This window comes from Mytilus trossulus, chromosome 14 (assembly GCF_036588685.1).
Source record: "Mytilus trossulus isolate FHL-02 chromosome 14, PNRI_Mtr1.1.1.hap1, whole genome shotgun sequence".
Classification (NCBI taxonomy): Eukaryota; Metazoa; Mollusca; class Bivalvia; order Mytilida; family Mytilidae; genus Mytilus; species Mytilus trossulus.
The window spans coordinates 7,269,233-7,282,575 of record NC_086386.1 but is presented as its reverse complement, the minus strand read 5'-3'; the positions used below and the strand labels follow the sequence as shown (position 1 = coordinate 7,282,575).

The window sequence follows — 13,343 nt, the reverse complement described above, 5'->3', positions numbered from 1 at the left end:
AAGGGCGACAATCGCGATTTTTCATAGAGGGCGACACTATCGCGCCATCGCGGCAATTTGTTTACATCGTGTACGTGTGATTTTTCGAGAAATTTATCATTAAAGACAATTAAACTTGTGTCATTTCATCATCAATTAGTTATATAGGTAAGTTTTACAGGTGACCATGCTATTTTTTCTTCTTAGAAGATTTTATTTTACAAGAAACAAACATCTGAAAATGGCAAGTGACGTTGTTAATTTGGGGATAAATATATGGCGGGTGTTTTCCCCTTCTGAAAATAACTGACACATTTGCATCCTATTGGCTATTTAAATATAAAATGACCAAAAATAGTATCTATGATGATAGGAGTCCCTAAATATTTGCATAAATACCCATCACTCCGTGTCAAATTGTAACTGAGGCTGCGAAAAGGAAGCACACAAATCGACGCCATTTTTCCACAGATTAAGGTTTCTGAGCTCACGAAATCCTAGTATTATTACTTTTAATGGTTAGTAGAAAGATATTAATACTATCCATAACATGATTTATTGATCTGATCGGGTTATGGCTACATGTTTGCCTCTTTTCGATTCTTAAATCCAGTAAATTTTCGTTATAAAATAAGTTAAAAAAAAAGAGCAAATGACATGCTAGCTGCGGAACCGTCGCTCTTAGGTCCTTATGTTATTTTTTAAAATAAGTTAAAAATATCATATATCCGCATCTGACAGGCTCACCACCAAACGGTGTATTCAGGATTAATATGCTATATACACGGTCATAATCACAGGGTTGACACTACTAAATTGTCAAATTGTTACCTATTGTAGTATTTTAATCAGTAAGACTTTCAAAGATAACAAATCTGGACTAAAAATAAGGCGTATAGGTACAGTTTTCAATTTGTTTGTGGGCATGCATGACATAAAACAGCGAATCAAAGAATTCAACTTCATTCAGATGACAACTTGACTACTAATACTAAAATAAGGCTTGCGCATAGTTATATACTTTAATTCATTCACAGACCCGCGATATCACGGGTGTTTTCTAGTATCTTTTAAAGATTTCAGGTATATGAAATATTCACCAGTAGGAAAGTATAAATTCTGTCCCTCCTTCCATGCTAAAAAAAAATATGTGATTTATTGTTGAATTTTATTGCCACCTTCAGTATTGGCTAGGTGTTGTGGCCAGGTTTTATTGGCATTGGATACATTTATTATCAATTACTGGTATAAAGAATTAAAGATATGAATGATTGAATGAAAAGTTATCTTTTAAATAACAGATACCTGTAAGATAATTTAATGTTGCATATTATGTTATTCTTTATTTAAACATTATTTATATCTATTAAAGAGGTTGATATGTTATTATGGTGATGAATTTTAAATACTAAAGTAAATGAATTTATAAGTAGAAAATTTTTCCAAACATCTGTTGGTGTGTATAAGTATTACCTTTTCTAGAGGACCTTTTTCGGGACGTCTGGATTGGGTATTTTTTGCTGAGGATTTCGGAATTGATCCTTTCGGATTCCAGTATTTCCTTTCAACATTTTTACCTCAGAAGAGCATGTTTTTGTCAGTAGACAATTAAAATATATTATAATTTACCGATCATATAGCAACTCTAGAGAAGTTTGAAATTATATTTATTTGATAATATCATCTGCATAAATTATATATTTTCAGATAACAATAGGAATAAGAAGAGCAGGATTTCTATATTGAGGATTTACATGAATGGGACAGAGGACTATTTGGCTTGATTTTACTTTAAAAAACTTTTTAATTTTAACAATAGTTCTCCTTAATTGTTTAAAATACTTTTTACATATTTTTCATTTTAACATTATTTTTATGACTTTGTATTTATTCATCACTAAATAAACTTTTATTTCTAAACATTTTTATATTTTCAAATATACATACAATGTGAAACACTCCACCATTTTATATTGATATCGTGGGGTAAATGTACATGAGACACTAAACTGTTGCAATACAATATTACTTAATGTCATTGAAAAACCTGAGATTCATTGATGCAAAGCTAGCATATTCATAGGGCCCCCTTTCATAGGAAAAAAATTGGTTGATTGAATTGGGAATCACTGGAGCGGGCCCCTCCCAAGTTAGGCAGCAGCAGCAACCCACCCCCCCCCCCCCCCCAAATAGAAAAGTTCTTGATCGGTCACTGGTGTCAGACATATACATATATGTACTGTAGTATTTGAGACATAAGAAAAATAAAAGATATAAAAGTCAAAATGATGGTCTTTTATTCTTTATAAGGTTTGAATCACTTAAATGGAAAGTTTCTAGAATTGTTCACTTCTCCTAGACATAGTGAGGTCTCTCAAGTAGCCTATCATGACATGACTTTTCACTGTTTTGCTTCCAATGGCATGTAGATTTCAAAGTGTGGTAACCCCTGCACCTAAATAAATCATTTTCAGTAGATACATATTTTTTTTTTCAGACTTTTTGTTGAAAAGTTTAAACTAATATACAAATTAGAAAAAAGAAAACTGATCAACTTGAACCCACAACATATAATTGAGCTCAGGTGCTCTGGAAGAGTAAGCAGATCCTGCTCCTTGTGTAGTATTATGAATGAGATGTCTATGTACCTTTTTCCTGGATATGTTAACACATGATTTTGCAAATTATTGCAATTGTGTGCTTTTAGAATGGAGTAAAATGTGTGAAAAGGTATTCTATTGCAGAAAAATCAGCACACAGATATAGGAATAGTATGATTCTTAATAAACTATAGATCCTGTGTCCAAGATTTGTTTTCTTGTAAACTGGTGTAAAATAAAAATGTGGGTCAAGTAGTTATATCAATGCAACAAAACAGGATCACCAAAATCAGAGTGAGACATTCATATACCATTTTTAAAGTAGACCTTGGAAGTGACATAGCATTTTGTTAATGCTTTAAATGGTCATATAGCTCTAACATGTATTAAGAATTTGATGTACTAGGCATTGGGCATTCATATTGAATTTTAATCTCCAAGCTCTCAAGAGTTAAATATGCCCCAGGGCCCAGAAACACTCAAACATGCATAGTTGGTCACAGTGTACATCAGGTTGCTTGATAAGCATGATAAGGACAGACATTTATTAACATGTGTGAGTGTTTAGGCAGGCAATATTTGTTGATTGGTACATGTACTTTTTAAAATTGACAAGTTGAAACATTTCAGATTTATAATAATTTACAGAATCAAAGAATGACTGTAACCATTACCCTAAAAATTGGCTAAAAACAAAGACTAGCTGAGTGCTTACACTTTGCATTTTTGCATGCTTATTCAGACAACAACTTTTGACTAACTGATTTTTTTTTTTTTTGAAAAAAGGGGGGTAGGTCTACTTCCAGACCGTGGAAGTTATTTATATGGACAAATTCGGTCATAGATTAAACCAGTTTCAATGTACTACATAAATCTCGCCCATAAATCTGTTATACACCAGCAGCATAATTAAATAACTACAGAAAATGTGATACGAGGAGTTTGAGCAACTTGTAAACATCAACAAATGACGTTGTAAAGCCTTCAACCACTCAACATTTTAAGTAAAATATATTTAAAATCCTGAAAACATCATCACCCTTCGTTGTCTCAATCAATTTGGTGCTTAAAATCTGTAAAATTTGACATAATTTGCTTGATTTTGCACCGAAATAACTCCCAAAACGTCTGAAAAATGTTGAATTTTGACCTCCGGTTGAAGTATTTATTATGTAAACAAGTGACGGGGAATCCTGTACATAGTCATGTGCCCATATGTTTCTAGGTCACATTTATTTATATCTCGACCAATGAAAAGCTTTAGGATGCATTTGTGTCAGTTGTTTGTAGTCGTGGGGATTACCCGCGTTTTTTTGGAAATCAACGGAGGTAGTCTTATGATTTATCATATTTCAGTAACGGAGCACTTATTTGAATACCGAATTTGGCAGTCGTCTGACAAAATCTATTCTAATGAAAACTTAAACTCAAATACTGATGGATGATAAGTTGTTTTAATAGATTTATTGTCTGAAGCACAGGCCACGTTTTTGTTAACACGCTAGTTACAGCGCCACCTCAAAATTTTTAGATTATGTCCCCTTTCCCGCGGGACTACCGAAAGTAGCTCTTCAATGTCACTGGCTTTCCCACGCAGGTGGCAGTAAGGTCCGCTGCTGTATGCCCTGAGGTAATCGGTGCCCTCAGGTAATCGTGGTAATGCGTCATTGATTAAATACGCACGAAAATATAGTTCTTATTTAGATAGAACTTAATACCAAATTTTAATGTGACCAAATACCAAAGATGTCAACAAACTTCCCAAATGATTTTATAATTAGTATTCACCGATCATTCATTTCGTATGTACGTGTAGGGTGGGGATGACTGGTAAAATTATAAACCTTTTTTTTTTTATAAAAGTTCAATTAATGATCTGAAGTATTCATTCATGACAGGGTTACCTGAGGTAACCCCAATTATAACATCAAATACAACCATTAAACTCAAGTCAACTGAGGTAACTTTATATATACATCACATAAACAATACAAATCTATGAAGTCCTACATTCTAAATTAAGAAATTGTGTAATTAAAATATAAATGTATACACTTGCAAAGTATGTACTAAAAATTCTTTCATAACAGGGTAACCTGCGGTAACCAAACAATAACAGCAAATACAACCTATGTAACTCAAGTTAATTCAGATCACCTTTACATATACATCCCATAAACAATATAATTTCAATGAATTCCTACATAACAAAAAAAGAAAGTGGTTTATTACAGCATTTTAATGCATTTACTAGCAAAGTATCTACTAAGTATTTTGTTATGACAGGGTTACCTCAGGTAACCCATAAAATAGCAACGAGTATTATCCATTGATATCAAGTTAACTAAAGTCGCTTTTCCGATATATCACATAAACAATACACATCTATGAGGCCTACATGTATAATAAAGAAATTTTCCGATTACAACATAAATGTTTTCACTAGCAAACCATCTAATAAGCATTCTTTATAACATGGGTACCTGAGGTAATCCCAGACATAATTACAAATATGACCCACTTAACTTAACTGAAGTAAACTGAGATCACCTTTACATGTACATCAAATAAACAATACAACTTTCATGAAGTTCTACATTTAAAATAAAGAAGTTTGTTTATTACAATAAATGTAAACACTACCAAAGTATCTACGGAGTATTCATTCATGACAGGGTTACATGAGGTAACCCCAATAATTACAATAAATACAACCCATTTAACTCAAGTTAACTCAGGTTACATTTATATATACCTCGCATACAAAATACAAATCTATGAAGTCCTACATTTTAGATTAAGAAATTGTGTCATTACAGCATAAATGCATATACCAACAAATTATCTACGAAGTATTCTTTCATAACAGAGTTACCTCATGTTATTTCAAAAATAACAACAAATATAATCCATTCAAATTAAGTTCACTAAAGTCGCCTTTCTTGAATTTCATATAAACAATACTTATCTATGAAGTCCAAAATGAAAAAGTAAATGGTTTATTAGAAGTTAAATGTATACTCTGGAAAACTATCTACGACGTATTCGTACATGACAGGGTTACCTCAGATAACCAAAACAATCACAACAAAGATAACCCATCTAACTCAAGTTCACTCAGGCTACCTTTAAATATATATACATCACATAAACAATACAATGAATCTATGAATCCTACATTTCAAATTTAAAAAAATTGTGGAATTACAATATGAATGTATACACTAGCAAAGTATCAACTAAGAATTCTTTCATAGCAGGGTTACCTGAGGTAACCAAAACAATAACAGCAAATACAACCTATTTAACTCAAGTTAATTCAGATCACCTTTACATATTCATCGCATAAAAAATATAACTTCAAAGAATTCCTACATTAAAAATTAGGAGGTTGGTTTATTACACCATAAATGCATATACTAGCAAAGTATCTACTAAATATTCTGGCATGCACGGTTACCTCAGGTTACTCATAAAATAGAAACAAGTATTATCCACTCATATCAAGTTAACTTAAGTCGCCTTTCCAATATATCACATAAACAATACACATCTATGAAGTCCTACATTTAAAATAAAGAAATTGTTTGATTACAGCATAAATGTTAACACTAGCAATAAAATTAACGGTACCAATTTTCTTGCACCAGATGCGCATTTCGACAATACATGTCTCGTCAGTGATGCTCGTGACCAAAATATTGAAAACTATCTAAAAAGCATTCTTCATAACTTGGGTATCTGAGGTAACCCCAGACATAATTACAAATATAACCCACATAACTGAAGTTAACTGAGGTCACCTTTACATATGCATCACATAAACAATACAACTTTCATGAAGTCCTACATTTAAAATAAAAAGTTTGTTTATTACAATTAATGTAAACACAAGCAAAGTGTCTACGAAGGATTCATTCATTACAGGGTTACCTCAGGTAACCATAACAATAATAACAAAGATAACCCATCTAACTCAAGTTAACTGAGGTCACCTTTATATATATATACATCTCATTAACAATACAACTTTCATGAAGTCCTACATTTGAAATAATGAAGTTTGTGTATTACAATTAATGTAAACACTAGCAAAGTATCTACAAAGAATTCATTCATTACAGGGTTACCTCAGGTAACCATAACAATAACAACAAATACAACCCATATAACTCAAGTAAACTCAGGTATCACCTTTTAATATATATGCATCACATAAACCATACAAATCTATGAAGTCCAACATTTTTAAATTAAGAAATTGTGTATTAAAATATAAATGTATACACTTCTTAGTATATACTAAGAATTCTTTCATACCCGGGTTACCTGAGCTAACCAATAAAAAAACAACCTATTTAACTCAAGTTAATTTAGATCACCTTTACATATACATCACATAAACAATATAACTGTAATGACATTAAAAATGAAGAAGCTGATTTATTACACCATAAATGGATATACTAGCAACGTATCTACTAAATATTCTGTCATGACAGGTTACCTCAGGTAACCCATGAAATAGAAACAAGTATTATCCATTCATATCAAGTAAACTTAAGTCGCCTTTCAGAAATATCACATAAACAATACACATCTATGAAGTCCTACATTTAAAATAAAGAAATTGTCAGATTACAACATAAATGTTTACACTAGCAAACTATCTCAAAAGCATTTTTCATAACATAGATACGTGAGGTAACCCCAGATATAATTACAAATATAACCCACCTAACTGAAGTTAACTGCGGTCACCTTACCATGTGCATCACATAACAATACAAGTTTCATGAAGTCCTGCATTTGAAAAAAAAAGTTTGTTTATTACAATTAATGTAAACAATAGCAAAGTATTTACAAAGAATTCATTCATTACAGGGTTACCTCAGGTAACCCAATAATAACAACAAATACAACCCATATAACTCAAGTTAACTCAGGTATCACCTTTAAACATATATGCATCACATAAACAATACAAATCTATGAAGTCATACATTTTTAAATTAAGAAATTATGGAATGAGAATATAAATGTATTCACTTACAGAGTATATACTAAGAATTCTTTCATAGCAGGGTTACCTGAGGTAACCAATAAAAAACAACAAAAACAAACTATTTCACTCAAGTTAATTTAGATCACCTTTACAAATACATCACATAAACAATATAACTTTAATGAATTCCTAAATTCAAAATAAAGAAGATGATTTATACACCATAAATGGATAAACTAGCAAAGTATCTACTAAATATTCTGTCATGACAGGGTCACCTCAGGTAACCCCTGAAATAGAAACAAGTATTATTAATTCACATCAAGAAACTTAAGTCGCCTTTCAGAAATATCACATAAACAATACACATCTATGAAGTCCTACATTTAAAATAAAGAAATTGTCCGATTACAACATAAATGTTTACACTAGCAAACTATCTCAAAAGCATTCTTCATAAAATAGGTACCTGAGGTAACCCCAGACATAATTACAAATATAACCCACTTAACTGAAGTTAACTGAATTCACCTTTACATGTGCATCGCATAAACAATACAACTTTCATGAAGTCCTACATTTAAAATAAAGAAGTTTGTTTATTACAATTAATGTAAACACTAGCAAAGTGTCTACGAAGGATTCATTCATTACAGGGTTACCTTAGGTAACCATAACAATAACAACAAAGATAACCCATCTAATTCAAGTTAACTGGGGTCACCTTTAAATATATATGCATCACATAAACAATAAAAATCTATGAAGTCCTACATTTCAAATCAAAAAATTGTGGAATTACAATATAAATGTATACACTAGCAAATTATCTACTAAGAATTATTTCATAGCAGGGTTACCTGAGGTAACCATTACAATAACAACAAATACAACCTATTTAACTCAAGAAAAATCATATCACCCTTACATATACACCACATAAACAATATAACTTAAATCAATTCCTACATTTAAAATGAAGAAGTTGGTTTATAACACCATAAATGCATATACTAGCAAAGTATCTACTAAATATTCTGTCATGACAGGGTTACCTCAGGTAACCCATGAAATAGCAACAAGTATTATCCATTCATGTCAAGTTAACTTAAGTCGCCTTTCAGATATATCAAATAAACAATACACATCTATGAAGTCCTACATTTAAGATAAAGAAATTGTCTGATTACAACATGTTTACACTAGCAAACTATCTAAAAAGCATTCTTCATAACACGGGTACCTGAGGAAACCCCAGATATAATTACAAATATAACCCACTTAACTGATGTTAACTGAGGTCACCTTAACATCTGCATCACATAAACAATACAACTTTCATGAAGTCCTACATTTGAAATAAAGAAGTTTGTTTATTACAATTAATGTAAACAATAGCAAAGTATCTACGAAGAATTCATTCATTACAGGGTTACCATAGGTAACCCAACAATAACAACAATTACAACCCATTTAACTCAAGTAAACTCATGTATCACCTCTAAATATATATGCATCACATAAACAATACAAATATATGAAGTCCTACATGTTTAAATTAAGAAATTGTGTAATTAAAAAATAAATTTGTACACTTACAAAGTATATACTAATATTTTTTTCATAACAGGGTTACCTGAGGTAACCCAAGCAATAACAGCAAAAACAAACTATTTAACTCAAGGTAATTTAGATCACCTTTACATATACATCACATAAACAATATAACTTTAATGAATTCCTAAATTAAAAATAAAGAAGATAATTTATTTCACCATAAATGGATATACTAGCAAAGTATCTACTAAGTATACTGTCATGACAGGGTTACCTCAGGTAACCCATAAAATAGCAACAAGTATTATCCATCCATATCAAGTTAACTTAAGTCGCCTTTCCGGTATATCACATAAACAATACACATATATGAAGTCCTACATTTAAAACAAAGAAATATAAATGTTTACAATAGCAAACTTTCTAAAAAGCATTCTTCATGTCATGGGTACCTTGGGTAACCCCAGACATAATAACAAATATAACCCACTTAACTGAAGTTAACTGAGTTCACCTTTACATGTACATCGCATAAGCAATACAACTTTCATGAAGTCCTACATTTGAAATAAAGAAGATTGTTCATTACAATTAATGTAAACACTAGCAAAGTATCTACGAAGAATTCATTCATTACAAGGTTACCTGAGAGACAGGGTTACCTCAGGTAACCTAATAATAACAACAAATACAACCCTTTTAACTCAAGTTTACTCAGGTAACATATATCTATACATCGTATAAACAATACAAATCTATGAAGTCCTATATTTTAAATTAAGAAATTGTGTAATTACAACATCAATGCATATACCAGCAAAGTATCTACGAAGTATTCTTTCATAACAGGGTTACCTCAGGTAACCCCAAAAATAACAGTAAATATAATCAATTCAAATAAAGTTAACTTAAGTTGCCTTTCCTAAATATCATATAAACTATACACATCTATGAAGTTCAAATTTATAAAAAAATAAATCGTTTATTACAACTTAAATGTATATTCTGGAAAACTATCCACAAAATATTCTTACATGACAGGATAACCTCGGGTAACCATAACATTAACATCAAATAAAAAATACAAATCTATGAAGTCCTACATTTTTAAATTAAGAAATTGTGTGATTAAAATACAAATGTATACACTAGCAAAGTATCTACTAATATTTTTTTCATAACAGGGTTACCTGAGGTAACCCAAGCAATAACAGCAATTACAACCAATTTAACTCAAGTTAATTCAGATCACCTTTACATTTACATCACATAAGCAATATAACTTCAATGAATTCCTACATTGAAAATGAAGAAGTTGGTTTATTACACCATAAATACATATACTAACAAAGTATCTACTAAGTATTCTGTCATGACAGGGTTACCTCAGGTAACCCATAAAATAGCTACAAGTATAATCCATTTAAATCGAGTTAAGACAGATCGCATTTTCTAAATATCGCTTAAGCAATTTACATCTGTGAAGTCCTAAATGTAAAATAAAGAAATTGATTGATTACAACATAAATGTTTACACTAGCAAACTATCTAATAACATTCTTTCATAACAGGGGTACCTGAGGTAACCCCAAATATAATTGCTAATATAACTCACTTAACTGAAGTTATTTGAGATCACCTTTACATATATATCCCATAAACAATATAACTTCAATGAAGTCCTACATTCAAAATTAATAAGTTGGTTTATTACAATTAATGTAAAGACTAGCAAAGTATCTACGAAGTATTCATTCATGACAGGAAACAAAATACAACCCATTTAACTCAAGTGAACTCATGTAACATTTACATATAATCGCTTAAACAATACAAATCTATGAAGTCCTACTTTTTAAATTAAGAAATTGTGTAATTACAGCATAAATGCATATACCAGGAAAGTATCTACGAAGTATTCTTTCATAACAGGATTACCTCAGGTAACCCAAAAAATAACAACAAATATAATCGATTCAAATCAAATTAACATAAGGTTGCAGTCTTGTTATAGACTGCTCCATAGGCTTACATGCAAAACAGCTGATCTTAGAAAAAAAATCATTTTCCTATCATGTATGTACCAAAGTGAAATTGTGATTCAATTGAAAAAAGGGGGTCTCGCCACGAAGAATAAAACGTTACGCAATCCTGAAGTCAACTCATTTTTTCTACTTTCTGTTTGCTATTTTTACTAGACCTCACCACTTCAAGTAAACATGATATCCTTCCATTTTCCTGGAATGATATCCCCAAAAGATGCAAGATTTTTTAAAAAGTCTATATTTATGTTTCCATTCACTATAGTCCTTTAAACTAACAGAAAAAAATGAGTTCAGAAAAAAATTATCTGTAAATCTCATTCTTGTCTATCTTTATGAATAACCTGACCATGCACAGTTGTACAGTGGTTCACTGAGGTAACCTGACCATGCACAAGAGTACAATGGTTCCCTGAGGTAACCTGACCATGCACAGTTGTACAGTGGTTCCCTGAGGTAACCTAACCATGCACATTAGTGCAATGGTTCCCAGAGGAAACCTACCATGCACATTAGTACAATGGTTCCTGAAGTAATCTGACCAGGCACAGTAGTCCAATTGTTCCCTGAGGTAACCTGACCATGCACTGTAGTTCAATGGTTCCCTGAGAAAACTTGACCATGCACAGAAGTACAATGGTTCCCTGAAGTAATCTGACCATGTACAGTAGTACAATGGTTCCCTGGGGAAAACCTGACCATGCACAGTAGTACAATGGTTCCCTGAGGTAACATAACAATGCACAGTATATGAATGGTGTCCTGAGGTAACCTGGCCATGCACAGTAGCACAGTGGTTTCCTGAGGTAACATGACCATGCACAGAAGCACAATGGTTCCATGAGGTAACCTGACCATGCACAGAAGAACAATGGTTCCATCGGTAACCTGACCATGCACAGTAGTACAATGGTTCCCTGAGATGAACTGACCATGCACAGTAGTACAATGGTTCCCTGAGGTAACATGACCATGTACAGTAGTTCAATGGTTCCCTGAAGTAACCTGATCATGCACGGTAGTGCAATGATTCCCTAATTACTTACCATGCACAGTAGTACAATTGTTCCCTGAAGTAACCTGACCATGCAGAGTAGTACAATGATTCCCTGAGGTTACCTACCATGCACAGTAGTACAATGGTTCCCTGAAGATACCTGACCATGCACAGTAGTGCAATGGTTCCCTGAGGTAACCTGACCATGCACAGTAGTACAACGATTCCTTGAGGTAAACTCACAATACACAACAGTACAATGGTTCCCTGAGGTACCATGACCATGCACAGTAGAACAACGTTTCCCTGAGGAGACTTGAACATGCACAATAGTACAATAGTTCCCTGAGGTTACCTGACAATGCCCAGCTGTATAGTGGTTACCTGATGTAACATGACCATGCACAGTAGTACAATGATTCCCTGAAGTTACCTTCTATGCACAGTAGTACAATGGTTCACTTAAGTTACCTGACCATACACAGTACAATGGTTCCCTGCAGATCAGTATAATGGTTCCCTGGGGTTACCTGACCATGCCCAGTTGTACAGTGGTTCCCTGAGGTAACCTGACCATGCACAGTAGTACAATGGTTCCATGAGGTAACCTGACCATGCCCAGTTGTACAGTGGTTCCCTGAGGTAACCTGATCATGCACAGTAGTACAATGGTTCCCTGAGGTAACCTGACCATACACTGTAGTTCAATGGTTCCCTGAGAAAACTTGACCATGCACAGAAGTACAATGGTTCCCTGAAGTAATCTGACCATGTACAGTAGTACAATGGTTCCCTGGGGAAAACCTGACCATGCACAGTAGTACAATGGTTCCCTGAGGTAACATAACAATGCACAGTATATGAATGGTGTCCTGAGGTAACCTGGCCATGCACAGTAGTACAATGATTTCCTAAGGTAACATGACCATACACAGAAGTACAATGGTTCCCTGAGGTAACCTGACCATGCACAGTAGTAAAATGGTTCCATCGATAACCTGACCATGCACAGTAGTACAATGGTTCCCTGAAGATACCTGACCATGCACAGTAGTGCAATGGTTCCCTGAGGTAACCTGACCATGCACAGTAGTACAACGATTCCTTGAGGTAAACTCACAATACACAACAGTACAATGGTTCCCTGAGGTACCATGACCATG

The 13,343-nt window shown here is 32.8% G+C and overlaps 1 protein-coding gene across 1 annotated transcript in view; it reads right to left on the bottom strand.

Annotated features, from left to right (window-relative positions):
- LOC134696964 (H(+)/Cl(-) exchange transporter 4-like) overlaps nt 1-13,343 on the bottom strand; it is a 48,650-nt gene that overhangs the window by 27,665 nt on the left and 7,642 nt on the right. The window lies entirely within an intron of this gene.